This window comes from Opisthocomus hoazin, chromosome 5, assembly GCF_030867145.1.
Source record: "Opisthocomus hoazin isolate bOpiHoa1 chromosome 5, bOpiHoa1.hap1, whole genome shotgun sequence".
NCBI lineage: Eukaryota > Metazoa > Chordata > Aves > Opisthocomiformes > Opisthocomidae > Opisthocomus > Opisthocomus hoazin.
Genome location: NC_134418.1, coordinates 69,791,252 through 69,808,405, shown reverse-complemented (window position 1 = coordinate 69,808,405; position 17,154 = coordinate 69,791,252). Strand labels below are relative to the sequence as shown.

The window sequence follows — 17,154 nt, the reverse complement described above, 5'->3', positions numbered from 1 at the left end:
GAAAAACTTTGACCATGTCATTTACTGCTTTATTTTCATATTTTTTTCCATTTTTTTTCAGGAAGAAAGAACCTGAAATTCAAGACTTGAGTAGTAAGAAGCAAAATAGCTGTCTATAAAAGTAATGCGAAGAGGTTGTCTTAAAGGATACCTTTCCAAAGTATGGTTAGAGTATGTCAGAGGCATGCTGCATTTCTCGTATGTATTTATAAGTCTATATTTTGCAGAGTGGTCTTTTGTCACTGAATCGGTGCCAATTCTTCAAGAGCTCTTTGGCTTTACAAGAAGGATCTTAATGCTTGGTAGTTCGTACCTTTGGGGTGCCATGTAAGCAGGCCTTTTTCTTGACTCATTTCTAATCCCATTGACTTCAGTATCAGTCATCCTTCTGATGCCTGTGCAAAAAGGATCAGAACCTCAGGTGCTTTCTGAACTTAGAATATCTGTGGGCTGACTTCAAGTAATAAAAATTTATATTAAAAATCTGTGAAACTGGATTTTAAAACTAGAAATGACATTTTCCAGCATACTTATATTCAGTATTCATGGGCTATTCCTGTGACACCATCTGTACGAAATGAAGCCCTCCGTTTGCCAGGGAAGAGTTATTCACAGAGATATCACCAAACAATTTTATTTCCAGTGAAAACAGAATGGAACCTCTGAATTTGAATGTGCCTGTGATTCCTTTGTTTAAAACAATGAAATAGAAATGTTTAATAAAATTTACTATTTTTAATAACACAAAAAATTATTAGTCTTTTTATTTGTGTTTTTTCCCAAGCATAAATCTGTATTTATGCTGTCAAGATTTATTGAAAATATAGATTCATGGCGTATAAAATGAAATATTATTTCCACTTGGCTGTACTGTGCACCTTATAGGACAATGCTGGTTTACACAAAAGGTGGTCAAGGAATGAGAATGTGTAAAGGATAATTTGAATTCCTAATTTTACACTCTTGATAGTTTTGAAATCCTTAGCATGAGGCTTATTAATCTGTGTTGATCTGTGCCAGCAAACTGTATGAAGTTTTCTCCAAAATCCCTGGAGGGAAACAGTGGGTTTTGGCTGGAATGCCAAAGTCAAGAGGATCATTCCTCTTTTTTCCATCTTTTTTCCCCTAATAACAGATTGGGAGGAGCTGCAAGCATCTGTATCATCTCTAGAGCTTTAATACAGTAGTTTGCTAATACAGTTAGGACTGCTAAAGTAATATGTAATGCATGATATTTTTTGTGTGAGGTAATATTTGTATCACAAATGTTTGGATACTGTGTTAGTATAAAGTGCTGGTATTAAGAATGACCATTATTCATTAATTTGCACAGAGAGTTAACTTGTTCTTATTTAGGACTTGGATTGACGGTATCTTTGAATAATAAGCAAACCTTTTTCATGAGTAGGTTGTCCGAGGACTGATTGGATCTGTTCACAATAAACACAGTTTTTAGGAAGGTAGCTGATTCCCTCACTCTCTGAATCGAAGTGGAAGAAGTAAGTTGGCTGGAATTTCAGTATTTTAGAGGGAACATCTACCATGGGTAAGAGAGATTATGAATGAATCCAGAGGGCTCCATTTTACTTTTGGAAGGTCTACTTTTGAATTACCAGTTGCATTAACAAACGTCTGTGTCACACAGCACAGATGGTTTTCTCACTTAAAGGGGAGTCAGGAATTCACCACAGTGGAGACAGCTCCATTTCCAAATCAAGGCAGGCAATTTAACATTGAGAGCACCAGTGACATTCTGTCTTCTGATGGAAGTTACTGCTCTGGAAGGGGTTGATACAAAACTCTATAGATATCAAAGGAAAATGTCTGGAAACAACAGAAATGTGGATGCATCTGGGTTTTTTTTGTCACAACAAGGAAAACAAATACTATTTTCACAGTTTTTTTGAGGTGATTGTTAGCTGAATGAATATTTATATTGTCTCAAAGTTCTTGTAACCCAATTTCCTTAAAGTGAGTATGTCTTCGTGCTTCACATACGATCTCTAACACTAGACAGAGCAAGTTTAGGGCTGGCTTTTATTGAGTGACTTCTTCCCTTGATCAGTCCTTTCACCCTGAAATCTTCTGGAAGTCTTGTTGTCAGTTCTTACCTCAGCATTCTGAACTTTTGAAAAACAGATTCTAGGGTAAAGTTTATTTTTATACTGTGCTTGTCTCAAATAAATTAGTCTCTATCAGCTGTTCGAAACTGGATTCTTTGGACTTTTAATGATGCAAGTCACATGTATTCTCTGCTAAAAATGCAAAGGAGGGAAAGGAGACTTGATAATCTGGGCACTGAAGCTTTAATAAGACGAATTCTGTGTAATCATGCAAATCACCATTTGGCTGGATTTCTTGGACAAAGTAGCCCATTCTTCACCTGCTAAATGGTAAGACTGCAGGGCACATAAAAAGAGAGAATTCTTCCTGCTTTGTGTCGTCATAGTTCAGTGGTATTACTGTTTCACTGGTGCTTGCATTTCGCTACACTGACATTCAGGTTTTTTTTTATGCAGGCTTTGTGTTCCAACAGAAATGCCAGTCTGAGCATCCATTTTTTCAAAGATAGCCTAATACGAAAGTAAGACTATGACATCACTGGGTCTCTGACATATCTCAGAGTAGCAATTATAGTTATTCTTTTTTAACAGCCAAATGATGGTGGAGACTCAATCACTTAGGATTCAATAATGTTTTCACATGAGGAATATCCTAAACCGTATTGTGCATTGAATTTGCATTATAATTTATACCATAAGGTTGGAGAAATTTTCTGGCCTTCATACAGTAGCTAGCAAATAATATCTTCAAGATTTCATTGTAATCAACACTTCCAAAACGGGACATATAAGTAATGTCATCTGGTAGTATGTTTAGCTTTTCCTATTTTGGACAGGTTTTGCTATATTTTTCGTAGCTGACTGTATGGTTTTTTTGCTAACACTGTTAAACTATATTCTGTTGCTTGATACTACTTCTGCTGCATTCAGTCCTGTGTTTTGTTTTTTTAATTAATCAAAGACCTTGTTTATTAGAAATTACTAATAACTTTAGAGTGTTATCCTTATCTAATGGAAAACAACATTTACTTCAATCCAGATGAGTATGATCTGACTTCATTAACATCTCATTCACTGTCCCAGTTAAAGAATATTCTTGAAAGCTATAGGCATAACAAGTACATATTCATATTAACTGGAATAAAACACAGCAAGATATTTTTTCTTTCACTTTTCAATAAATGTGCAGCTGCCCTTACTTTCAGACTGCAGCAGATCCTGATTAAAAACCTGAAGCTTGTTTACATTTCAGTTTACTCCAAATTTATCTTAGTAGTTCCAATGCAGTTGCATACTTTGCAGCATGTTCTTGGAAGACCCTTGCCATTCCCCCTGAGGGTGGCAGTGCCTGCTGGAGTGCCTCCGTGCTCGCTTCTGTCTGTCCTCTCTGTATCTTGCTATGTAGACTAGCAATCTGTAGAACAGGCAACAAGCTGTGAAAGGCATTTACTATCCTGGTGCTGCTTCAGTTCTATCTTATTACTGGATGTAATGGAACTGCTGTCCAAGAAAATGGAGTCTTTTATCCTGTTCTTACTTTAGAGGGGTGAGTGTTAGTTGGCCAGGCTTCTAGGAAGCCCCTAAGGCAACCGAAGTTTCTACTGTAACTAAAAGAAGCACTTACTAGCTTAGTCCCACTTCTGTGCCATTACTTCTCTTTTGTTGGCACAAGCTTTTGTGCAGCTGTTTATTGAAACGAGTTAGGGAAACAATCCAGGTTAAAGTTAAAACAATCAAGGAAACAAGCTGACACAAGCAGAAATGGTTTGAAATCTGGCTGATAGGTCAGACCTGTTGATACTTAGAAACCCTGTGATCAGAGCCGTTCCAAAGAAGAATTATTCAGAATCAGCCATCATATGTGTCTTCAAGGCTAGACCTTGTTACGATGCCAGGTCTCATCTGAGAGATTGCTCAAATCTCAAGTAGCATTCCTGAAATTAATGATAAGGATTCGTTTGATGTTAAATCTGGTATTAAAGGTATATTCTGCACCAGATTTAAAGAGTAGATTTTAGGACATCCATGAACACTGACCCACCTGTTTTTATGTTAATTCATGTACATTGTACATCTCTGAAATCAGATCCACAAAGTAGAAAAAAGCCTTTTAGCATTTAAGGGGGAAAAAGGATAAAAGGCCCTGAAGCACTTCAGGTAGTTGTTAGAAGCATTTCACACTGTAGTTCCACCTTTTTATTCCCTGTGAATCAAACAATGGGATTTAACATGTGTTTCCTTCTTTGTCGTCTTTTCAGCATTGAAATCCGTGCCAGATATTTGTCTGTAGCCAAATACATATTTTTTTTTATAAGAACATTTTTTTTTTATTAATTTTGGATCTAATTTTAAAAGGCAATACTCCCTGTACTGTAAAGACATGCTTCAGTCCAAAGTAAGGCAATATTTTGTACCACAGCTGCCTTATGTAGAGTATACCCGAAACAGTGAGTAGTTTAGACATATCCTGCACCAAATAAAGAATAATTCAGAAGATTGCTTAGAGTACCACCTTTTACTGTGCTGTTTGTGTTGTACATATCACAGTGGGTGGGTTCTTCATCACATATAGTAATGAAAAAGATTGAATAACAATAAGGCATCATTTGGAATCGTCCCAAATCTGCTCAGTCCCAGATTTCTTTCAACTTTATGGTTTGGCAAGAGAATTACATAACAAAGATGAGGTTTTACTTAATAACATTTTCATTGTTAAAACATTAACTGCTCGTACCATAGGAAAAACTGTTGTATATTTGTGCTATCTAAAAGAAATAAAGTACACAGACTATTACTCTATAATTTAGTAACTTACATATGATCCTTTTTTTAAATTTTTAAGCACTTTTCATAGACATAGGCAATGCAGTAACATGTTTAAAATGCAAGCAAATCAAGGAATCTTTCATTATAACTTGAATATCCGTAACACAACACAAGCCCTTTACAGAAAAACAACCTGCACATTAAATTATTGTCAATAGCATTCATATAATTGTGATCAGTAGAGTAAGTGAAATAACCTGGAAAATGAAGAAAAACCAGGCTTAAAGATAAGCTAGAACATTTTAAATGCTTACTATTTCTTCTCCAGCTACACATTTTCAATGTAATAGCATATTATGCCAAATTTTGTTCCCATTTCCATCCAAGGAGTTTCACTAAGGGCAGTACATATGTGCAATATCAGAGTAGACAGTCAGAGCACAAAACACAAATAGTGCAAGAAAAGCAGAATTTGGAGACTACGGAAAGGATGGCTTTCAACTCCATGGAGAAATGAACAAAAAGAGACATTATATTCCATTTGTTTAGTTATATAATGATCTTAAACTTTGAATGGTGTTGAAGTTTCTTAAATTTGTAGTTACAATGATATTTTTACAAAATTAAGTCTAATACTTAATACATACTTAACCATCTTAGAAAATTGACTAGAATGTGCATATGATGATGAAGGAGTGAGATGTGGACAGAAATTGAAGGAATTTAACGAGATTTTCATATACTTATTTTGGAAATGGTTGGTGACTGCATGCTCCCGGTCAGCTGGGCTACTCTGCACCATCATACAGAAGAGATGAGATGGCCACTTGTCCTGATTTATCCTAGTTAGACTCCAGGCGCCCATCAAAGCTACTCTATTTCTCCCCCTCCTCAGCTGGAGAGGGAAGAGAGTAAACGACAAAACGGATAAGGACAGTGAGAGGTCAGTCACCAAATGACAAAATGATGTAGCTTGGGGAAATTAGTTTAATTTATCACCAGTAAAGTCAGAGTACGGTAATGAGAAATTCAACCACATTTTAAACACCTTCCCTCCACCCCACTCTTCTTCCTGAGCTCAACTTTACTCTCAAATTCTCTACCTCCTCCACCTGAGAAACCCAGGTAGACAGAAAATGGGGGCTGCGATCAGTTCATCACACGTTGCCCCTGCTACTTTTTCCTCCTCACACTCCTGCCCTTCTCCAGCATGCAGTCCCACCCACAGGAGAAAGTTCTCCACAAATTTTTCCAACGTGAGTCCTTCCCAAGGGCTGCAGTTCTTCATAAACTCCTCCAATGTGAGTCCATCCTATGGGCTGCTCAGTCCTTCAGGCACTGCTCCAGAGTGGGTCCCCCATGGGGTCACAAGCCCTGCCAGCAAGCCTGCTCCAGTATGGGCTTTCCATGGGGTCACAGCCTCTTTTTACCATCCTCCTGCTCCGGTGTGGGGTTCTCCCTGGGCTGCAGGTGAATATCTGCTCCACCGCAGACCTCCATGGGCTGCAGGGGCATGGCCTGCCTCACCAATGTCTTCTCCACGGGCTGCAGTGGAATCTCTGCTCCAGTGCCTGTAGGACCTCCTCCCCCTCCTTTGTCACTGACCTTGGTGTCTGCAGAGTTGTTTCTCTCACATCTTCTCCCTCCACTCTCCGGATGCAATATTGCCATTATGCAGGTTTTATTTTTTTCCTTCTTAAATAGAAGAGGCACTATCACCGTCGCAGATGGACTCGGCCTTGGCCAGCAGTGGGTTCATCTTTTAACTCAGATAAAGTAAAGCTGTTCTCTGCATAACACAGCAGTCAAGAAATTGAGCTGCTTTGATGCAAGTTCCTTAAAATATTTCTGGTTTGTTGTTTTAATTATTTATTTCTCTCTCTCCACCTTATATTTTTATAGATGAAATGTATCCTGGATTAGAAGTACTGGAAGTTACTAAAACAGCTCCATATAGCAAATCTAGATGTTTGTTTTTTCAGTTATAACAAACATTTTTGCAATGTGGAAATATCATCAAAATTTCAATAAACTCTCACTGATATTTTCAGTCAGGTTTACTAGCAAGTGAAGAAGTAAATGACTAACACTATTGGGGGGAATCTTAAGTGTTGAAAGTTCTCTTGACTTTAACTACATCTGGAGTCTTTTCAGTAGGAACAGTAAAGCAGTGACATATGATTGCTGCTTCTGTACATAGAGAAATGAACAAAGAAACATACAAAGAGGTTCTTCCTCTTGATGCTCTACTCAACCATGGTTTGGTGTTTTTTTTTTTTTTTTTCCTTTTTTTTCTGTCATTCCAAAATAATACAGTATTGGCTGAGTGTATTTACTGCAGATCCAAGTCTCGTTCATCATGATTATGATAGAGAGGTCCATCTGCCTGCAAGAGGCTTCAGGGAAAACTGAGTTCCCTTTTTTTTCCTTCACATATTTATTCCTTTTTTCCACCTCCAGCAGGTTACAGAATATGCAATGGGCCATATTACTTTCAGATTTAAATAGGGCAAATTAAGCACTTGTGATTTAGCTAGTTGTGTTTTCATGTATTTAAAACTCACAAGTTCATGCTGCTAAAAGGGAAGTCAGGTGAACCACCTCCTGGTAAAAAAAAGCTTGCTCTAAATATTCATTCCCTTAAATAAACCTTTTATCTTGTTTTCCATATAAATTTTTTTAAATGTTTCCTGACCGTAATAATTAGTGCATCAGGAGCCTAATTCTTTTTGGTTTTATAGAGCAATCTTCTGTATTTACATAGATCTTACAGCAACAATGTTACCATGGTTACATAATTATAATTTAACCTTGCAAGTGGCTTATCAAAATATCAGGTGCTAAACAATGCTGGGACTCAGTCTACATATCCCGATCAAACAAATATCATATTCTTTGTTTTCTAATTAGCTACAAGTTCCTCTGTATAAATATAGTATACCTTAATCAACATACTTATGTCAATCAAAATTGTCAAGCCTGAAATGTCTCTTTTTGTTTTTCTGAAAAGCTGAAAATATTAACAGAATCTATTGGCACGAATTTGTCGTTTCCTGGATCAGTATTACTGACCAAAATTTGCTTTCAGAAAAGATTTTCTTTTTGGAGATGGTAATCTAATTCACTTGCTAGAATGTCTGTATTTCAGTGAAACAGGACTTCAGATAGCTTTCATTATTATCTGAGAATGAAGATAGCAGAAGGAGCTACTCTTTTTCGTAAGTGAAGAGAAATTACTGATATTGATCAGCTGGTGATGTTGGGATGGATTACAGATCATTAAATTGACTTTTTGAAATGAAAGATAATGATGCCATTCAAGATAGTTTCCTGGGTCTGCTAACAAATACTCTTTCCGTAGTTTTTTTTTTTTTTACTGACAGATGAAAGACCACAAGAGGAAAAAGGCAAAGGAAAATCCTACAGAACTTCTCTTGCAAAAGAGATGCAAAGAACAGTGACCATTTGGAGAAATGATTAAATGATAATCTTTTAGTTTTTATTAAATTTTCTATATAGACCTTTGAGGTCTATTTTCAAATATCCTCGGAAAAAATCAGTATAGTTACAGTTTGTTCTCTTCTTGTTTCTATGGCCTTCTACATATAACAGTTAAGTATTCTGTTAAACTGGAAACTATAGCGTGTAGAAAAAACTCCTAACAGTTTTAGTCATGTATAGTAGGAACACAGCTATCTTTCATTAAAGTGATTGATAAAAGTATGTCAGACATTTATAAGTCACACATTTTTAATCCAAAGAGACAATTTCTCTAGTATTGTGTGCTGAGAGATGTCGCTGGAGTAGGGGATTCCACTCATTTGATTTGCACAAAGAAGACAAATTTCTATTGGGATGATCAGCCTGGGATGCTGCCTGTGCGGTGCACCTTCCCTATATGTATGGAACATGACCTGTTGCTGTCAGCTTCCAGGCCATGCTGCAGGCTCCATCTGTCTCACTGGAGTTTTCAAAATTAAAGCCATCAAGGCATAAACTAAGAGATAGCGCTAGTAGGTGAGGAGAATTGTTACTATTTCTTAGATACTGGTGTGACTTGACTAAAAGTTTTGTGATTTTTTTTCAAGATTATAAATGGTAACATCCTCTGACTGAAAAAATTCATGAGTTTTTTGACAATATCAGTGACTAATTGCCGAAAGTTTAACATTTAATAGGATTGTATATGCAACTGATTTTGGAAAGTTTCATTTTCAACTCAGTTTCAAAACAACCCTGTGACTAATTTAAACAAATTTAACAGCCTGTGCCATGGACACTATTGTTTCATGACATCAGCTCGAGAGCTGGCAGAGAAGTGTTACTGGGCAGTCATTTTATGTGAATTTAGCCTGTCTTAGATGAATTGTTTCAGTGGGATCAGACACTTGCTGGCATTCAGACAAAAATTCGAATGTCCCAAATGACCTTTCAAGATCAACACATCAAAGGAAAAGCCCTGTGTTTTTCCAGACCTTTTGGTTACTAGTCTATCTAGGAAAAAAAAATTCATCATAAAACTTTACTTGGGAAGATCCATAATATTTGAGACAGTAAAAATGTACTTCAGTAGGTAGTGGTCCTCTACAACTTACCCTTCCAGAAAATTTTGTAAAGTAGTTCAATTAGTCCTGCCTCTCTAGGGTGCTGGTACTCCATATTTGCAGTCTCTCACCGTACAAAGCTCACTTTTGGTCTTTTTCATTAAACCTTGCACAAATATTATAAAGAAGATCATATCTGATCACCAGTCATGTGTTTCACTATTTACTGTGCTTAGAATTTCTGGTAGAAAGTGCTTGTATTCTTGTTTTGTTGTTCTTACTTTGTTGTGGTGTTTTGTCTTGTTTTCTTTTATTTCAAACCACAGCAATTCAAATATGGCAGTTGGATGGAGACTGTGATAAAGTCCATATTCTGCAGCACTTTATGCACATGGGTCCAGATTCTGAAAAAATCCTCTGGGAAGATGTGGAGGGGAATGCAAAAGGGAGAGGGCTGCAGATGCCTAATGCTGTGATCTCCTCTCCGTAACGTTGGTAAGCTGTTGCTCTGTGATGTCCTGCTGCTTCTCTCCTCCTGAGTTGGGTCAAGTTAGTGGGAGAAAGTTACATATATTGGAGAGAAAGACAAGGAGAAAAGAGTAAAATCTGCACCTGATGCAAATGACAGTTTCGTCAACTTTTTAGTATTTCAGAGCTGTCTAAGAATTCACAAGGTGAATTTTTCAATACAACTCATAAAGTGTAGCTGACTTCAAGGTTGGCAGAACTAGGGGTCAATAACCTACTCCAGAAAAGTAATATACATGCTTTATAGAATCATAGAATCACAGAATCATAGAATCGTAAGGGTTGGAAGAGACCTTAAAGATCATCTGGTTCCAACCCCCCTGCCATGAGCAGTGACATCTTCCAGTAGACCAGGTTGCTCAGAGCTCCATCCAACCTGGCCTTGAACACTTCCAGGGAGGAGGCATCCACAGCTTCTCTGGGCAATCTGTTCCAGTGCCTCACCACCCTCATGGTGAGGAATTTCTTCCTAATATCTAATCTGAATCTGCCCTCTTTTAGTTTACAGCCATTCCCCCTTGTCCTATCACTACACACCCTTGTGAAAAGTCCCTCTTCATCCTTCCTGTAGGCCCCTTCAGGTACTGGAAGGCTGCTCTAAGGTCACCCCAGAGCCTTCTCTTCTCCAGGCTGAACAGCCCCAACTCTCTTAGCCTATCCTTGTAGGAGAGGTGCTCCAGCCCTCTGATCATCTTCGTGGCCCTCCTCTGGACCCGCTCCAACATATCCATGTCCTTCTTATGTTAGGGGCTCCAGAGCTGGATGCAGTTCTCCAGGTGGGGTCTCATGAGAGTGGATTAAAGAGGCAGAATTCCCTCTCTCGACCTGCTGGCCACGCTTCTCTTGATGCAGCCCAGGATGCGGTTGGCTTTCTGGGCTGCCAGCGCACATTGCTGGCTCGTGATGAGCTTCTCATCCACCAGTACCCTCAAGTCCTTCTCCTCAGGGCTGCTCTCGAGCCATTCTCCACCCAGCCTGTACTTGTGTTTGGGATTACCCCGACCCACATGCAGAACCCTACACTTGGCCTTGTTGAACTTCATGCGGTTCACGAAGGCCCAGCCTGTCCAGGTCCCTCTGGATGACATCCCCTTTGCTCAGGCATGTCGACCACACCACACAGCTTGGTGTTGTTGGCAAACTTTCTGTGAGTGCACTCAGTCCCACTGTCCATGTCGCCAACAAAGATATTGAACAGCACTGGCCCCAGTACTGACCCCTGAGATGCACCAGTCATCACTGGTCTCCACCTGGACATCAAGCCATTAACTGTAACTCTTTGAGTGCATCCATCGAGCCAGTTCCTTACCCAAAGAGTGATCCCTCTGTCAAATCCATGTCCTTCCCGTTTAGAGACAAGGACATCATGCGGGACAGTGTCTAATGCCTTGCACAAGTCCAGGTAGACGATGTCTGTTGCCCGCCCTTTGTCCACCAACGCTGTGACCCCATCATAGAAAGATACCAGGTTGGTCAGGCACTATTTGCCCTTGGTGAAGCCATGTTGGCTGTCCGCAATCACCTCCTTGTTGTCCACAGTTTTGAGGAGGATCTGCTCCATCATCTTGCCTCTAGCTGACTCCGCAGAGATAAAAATGAAATAAATGTGGTTCTGAGTGCATACGGAGTTACCTATGCAATGTTCTTGCAGAATTTCTGCATTATGGATTCAATTCCATATCATTATTATTCAACTTTTTTTTAACATACAGAAGCTTGGTTGGCATAAAAATTGTAAACCCTCATTTAATAAGAAGTTTGCTTTTTCCCTGGGATATTTTTCATTTAGAAACTACATTTTTACTTGCATTTTTCTGGAGACTTGGCAGCCTGAAGAGTCTCTCAGGGAGTCACTTATGTGAAAGTTTTTAGTTTTCTAGTGGTGGTGGTTTGTTTTTTTTTTCCCCTCACCTGTTTCACTCTCTTTAGAAGAGGTGGCAGGTCTCAGTATGTTAATAAAACATTTTTATCCTCCTTCTCCTGTTCCTAACTTGTTTAAATTGCTAAGTCTAGAAATATTTACAAATTGTGCTGTACATCTCCATTGGTACAACTGGAAAAACAGGAAATGAACCTACTAGCCTGAAACATAATATTGTAACATTAAGACACTTAATGAAGTAAAAATGTAACGTTATCTCCATTATTTCCCTGTTGATCATTCTCAGTCAATGAAATAGTAATTAATCATGTAATTCGTAAAGTGAAGAATAACGAAAACTCTATGCAGACTCTGAATAACCCTACAGATTCTAAATTATTTGCTTAAAATTGAGATGCTTGTGACTACAGCATAAAATTTTAGCTAATGCATTTCTTGTAGCCTGCTGCAGATATTTCTACTTAAAAACCATGCTGTCAGTAAAGCAAAGAAGATTTGATCTGGTATTAAAACACCAAGATATTGGTTTAAAAAAAGAAACTTCTTGTCAATAAATCAAACAATATTTGCCTCAAGGAAGTGTGATAAGGTTAGTGTTTTACCTCATGATATTTTGGTAAAATCTGACTCTTTGGACCAGTGGAATTCTGAATTGTGATGCCGTATAGCACCCTACCTTCTGAATTATCTGTGTAAATATAAAACTTCCCATTAATTTTAAAAACAAGTGTTGTCAGACCCCTATGCTTATTAGGTCTCTGTTGAACTAAGCCATATGAAAGTCTAACATCAAGCGACCATCCTGCTTCTACAAGTTGATTTTTCCCACTCTGTCCATTACAGCCCAGTGTTCTAAATCAGCTTTCTAAAACTAAGAAAGTCTTATCCTTTGTGTTTGCCACACCAGAAATTTAGTATTAGTGGTGAGGTTATCTTGAAGTAAAGTAATTTTTAATTCATACTTTGCTCCCTCAATCCCAAAAGCAAGACTGAATAGAAAACCTCATGGCCTCTACCATGTAATAAGAAATATTCATTCCAAACCACCTCTCAGCATTACGCAGTGCACGGTTTCTGATGAAACCACACTGCTTTAGTTGTCGATCCCCCAGTGGGGAAGAAGAGTGGTGAAAAGAATGTTAATACACCCAGATTTAGCAACGTTAATCTTTAAGAGAAGACCAAATGGTACTTTCAAATAATTTGAGTATCTATGAATTTCTAACAATAACTGGTAATTTTCTGAGCCCACAGAGTAATTATTACAATAAAACTATCTAATTTATTCTTGGATGATACTTGTTTTCAAAGAAACACAACACCATAACAGCCCAGATCTTGCATGTAGAAAAAGACTGGGCAAAGTTCAGCTATAGGAGAAGCAAACTACTCCAGGAAAACACTCCATAATAAAGAAGATGTGACATAACTAAGTAATGGACACCAGTTTATAGATAAGTTGTGTTTGAATTTAAGGAAGACATGATCCAATGGGGAATTTATTGGTAGGTGATTTATGGGTTTTATCATCATGTAACATCTAAACTTCAAAGCATCGACTACACGTGTCATTGCAAGAGAAGAGATTTCATGTTTATAGATATAATACATTACAGATGTACGTTTTCATTGTGAAAATGTTTATGACTATTCCTGTGTGTTTGGCTGCTCTCTCTCCTGCTGCTTAAGTGTGCATCAGTGTGTGAGCAGTTTAATTAGGGAATTACCAAGTCTCAGTTAGCATCACTATATTTCTTAAGCAAATAACACTTTATAGAACAGAGTAATTTAACACAGAAAACTAAAACTCGGTGTGAGAACTGTCAGGAGAGACTTTGTCTCAGTTGACACTTGCTGCTGACAATGGAGCCTAAAGATTAGGTACCTGTGTTAGCACGTCTGCTGGTTTTTTGTAGCTTCAACTATTCCTCATATTTTTCCTCCTGTTCTGAACAAATGCAGATGTATATCAGCTTTTCTTTCTCACGGTTTTGTGCCACAGACTTTCATTTTAATAGCAGATTTAGAGTGGGCTGTTTCTAGTGCCTAGTTATCAGCAACATTTCTGCTGGTTTCTGAATCATTGTTTCAGACATCTGCTTGCACTGTCAGCCTGAGAGCTGTCTTTAAAATCATACATCCTTGACATACATAATTAACTAGCTTGGAGAAATATGGTTGACTGAAAGCTGTACAGGCTCAGGGAAAAAGCCTATTACTTGACACATGTTCACGTCACCCAATTGACCTAATGGAGCAGGAGGAATTAATCATGCTTTCAGTCATTTCTTCTGCAATCTGTGTCTCTCCTTTTACTGTATTTAATATTTTCAGTTTTCCCACACAAGATATCCATTACCTTTCTGCTGAAGATTACCGCAGGTTTGTCTGCTTTTTACTGACAGCATTTAATTGTCCACCAAGAAAGAAGGCTAAGAGGACCAGCTTTCATTAGGTGGAAAGTAGATTGAAGGGTTTCAGCAATGGTTTTGACAACAGATCTGCAGAAGTGCAGGTAGTAAGCAGTATGGATGGCATAGTTAGAAGGGAAAAAAAACCGTAAAAAACGTAGAAGAACAAATATCATTTCAAATTCTATTAGGCATCTGAATTGGGGCATTATTGACTGGAAATTATATTTAACAGGAAATAATTTTGACTCAAATGTTAATCTGTGTTTTGCAAAGCACAGATATTTTGAAGCATTGAATCCAAAACTTGATTTAAGAATTTTGCTAAGTAGGTCATGTGTGACTCATCTTGGATCAATTAAGTGGTTGTCAGATTTACCTAAATGCCATTCTGTTTCACCAAGGTAAACACATTTGACCATTCTATGGAATGCAAGTCTTCCATATTTAAGCATGAGCCCACTTTTAATCAATATAAAAGATCAGGGTGTTATAAAAAGTAATTATTCTAAATTATTGTAATTTCTGTAAAAGTGCATTGCTTCTATAATATTTGAAAGAGACCTGCATATTCTGAATTAAGCTAGATTAATTTTTCAAATATATCTTGTGCCTTTTTCCTTTTGTTATGTAAAAGCATATTACCATTGATTCTGCTGGAATTTATTTTGCACTCACACGCTACAAACATGAATTTTTCATGCATGACTGCACACAGAACAATTACTCTTGAACATTGGGGTAGGGTTCTTAAAATGACTTAGTATGTCAAAGTTTTGATTGCAAGTTTTGCAAATGAGAATATTTGTAGACATACATTTTGTCAGAAATATACTCTATCCTTTTTATGGCTCAAGGTGAAACTGGGCAAGGGAGAACGGCTGCGATGTTTCCTAAATAAATAAACTGCATCAAGCTTAGGATACTCTTTGAGCCGTTATGTGATTACTTGGGAAATGCTTCAGACAAACTTCTTGCAACTTTGCAACCTTTTGTAGCCCTGCTGGAAATAGAATTCTGGACTACATGGTCCTTGATCTGAATTTATATCATCATTCTTATATTTAATAATTTTTAAATTAATATGACTTTTTCATGAGAAGACTATGGCTAGAGCAAGACTTGCTTGGTCTTTCAGAAGGAAAATCAGCTTGCTGATTTCACAAAGAGGATTAAGAATAAATACATAATAATTGATCTGCTTGTAACAATTAAGACTTCCAGTCTGCTTCAGTCGGCTAATAGTTAATGGGAAACAATAAAATTCTGGTATTATTTTCAAGAATATATGGCTGGAAGAAAGATAAAATCTGCTTGATTCATTATTTTTTTGAATGTGTTCTACTATTCTAGGTAAGACATATGTACAAGATTTTCTTCTTCTGTTATATAAATGTGAATGTAGAGTAGTTCAGTAACTTTAGCCAAGTTGCATAGGATTTTCATTTGGCTAACCAAGTGAAAAAAGACTATAGCTTTCCATATTAATTTACTATGAGCAAGATTTCTTACTTAAGTAGTATATTTGTTCATCTGGACACCGTCAAGCATATTATGTTGGGTTACACATACATATAAGCTGCTTCTCCTACCATCAAAAAAAGTTGGCAATAAAGATCAGAAAAGAAAATAAAAAGAATGAATTCATAGAAAGAAACATTATTCACAGGCCAACAATTGTACGGGTAGTATAGCCCCACCTAAAAGCTATAAATAAAGACCTGGACCTTAAACAAATATAATCACTATGTGGTCATTATAAATGTTTTTTCTGACAGCTTCAGAGAGCTGAGAAGATCGCGATTCAGTGCACAGTGAAAGAGCTAATCATATACCATTATTTTCTAGCTATTTCAGCAAGTAACTTAGACATTGCTTTATGATCTTATTAAATCACATTTTGATTCTTTTAGGTTGCCTTTACTTAGCATAAAAAAACCCAAGATGGGCTATTTATCTTTAGGATATTTATTAGGAAATAACTTTAATTGACAAAGAAGTATGACAATGATAGTGATAAGCAAACGAAGAATGCTATAGAAAACAATTTTAAATGTCTGAGTTAGTGGTAGGTTTGGGGTTTTTCATCAACGCTTTCTTAAATTCAAGATGAAATCCTTCATTTCACTTTATAAAATAATTATCATAATTATCCTTCTGCATTCTGTGTCTATTTACTGTTAGTGATTTGGGCATGCTTTGAGCATAACAGTACTTGTGGACAGTTAGCAGCTCCCACTTCTGATAAAACTACTAAAGCTAGCTGCCAGATTAGGCCTGACAGTTTGATATTTGTTGAAAGATGGCAAATTATAAGCAAAGTTTTGGAGGGCTGTCATCCTGGACGAAGATAAAATTAAATCATCAAATCCTTTTGCAGATCACATCCTAAAGTTCAAAACCAGACCTCTGTGAACTGGTGTATTTACACAGATTCTGTAGAAATTGACTTCGAAATGTAATGTATAAACTCTGCTTTTCATCTTTCTGGGTCACATTTAGTAGTACACAAATGAAATAAAAACTAAGTTTAAAAAACTACACTGTTTACAATCCACAGGAAACTGGATTTTTTAAATTTGTCTTTGGTTTACCATCAATTGAAATTTACTTTAAAAATGTGATTCACTGTCTCTGAGGAAGGCCCACTGGGAATTTAGTTATGAATTCTCAAAACCTGTCACTGAACACAATGAAGTCCTTAGCATTCAGTGCTATTTTCTGATGTAAATTCATTTGCTATGGAATTTGTAATCTTTCATAACTACTTTTCTGGTTTTATTTAACAGAATTTATATACAAAAATAATATAATATGTATAAATAAAATTTATCAATAATGTTGTTGTCTTAGAACATGAGAATTTAATTTAAACTGTAGAGCAAAACTGCAAAAGTCAGTACAGTCCTAATAGCTGCCTCATGGTGCTTCACTAAAATACTCCAACACAGCCTAGAACA

General features: G+C 37.1%; 1 long non-coding RNA gene across 4 annotated transcripts in view; it reads left to right on the top strand.

Annotated features, from left to right (window-relative positions):
* Nucleotides 1–9,804, top strand: part of LOC142361347 (uncharacterized) — a 68,721-nt gene extending 58,917 nt beyond the window's left edge. For 3 of the 4 annotated variants that reach the window (XR_012763935.1, XR_012763933.1, XR_012763934.1), the window contains one exon: nt 62–675. This is a non-coding gene — a long non-coding RNA (uncharacterized LOC142361347). Of the gene's footprint in view, nt 1–61; nt 676–9,699 lie in introns of those variants that run through there. The other variant, XR_012763936.1, reaches the window with a different exon arrangement.
* Nucleotides 9,805–17,154: the final 7,350 nt, after the last annotated feature.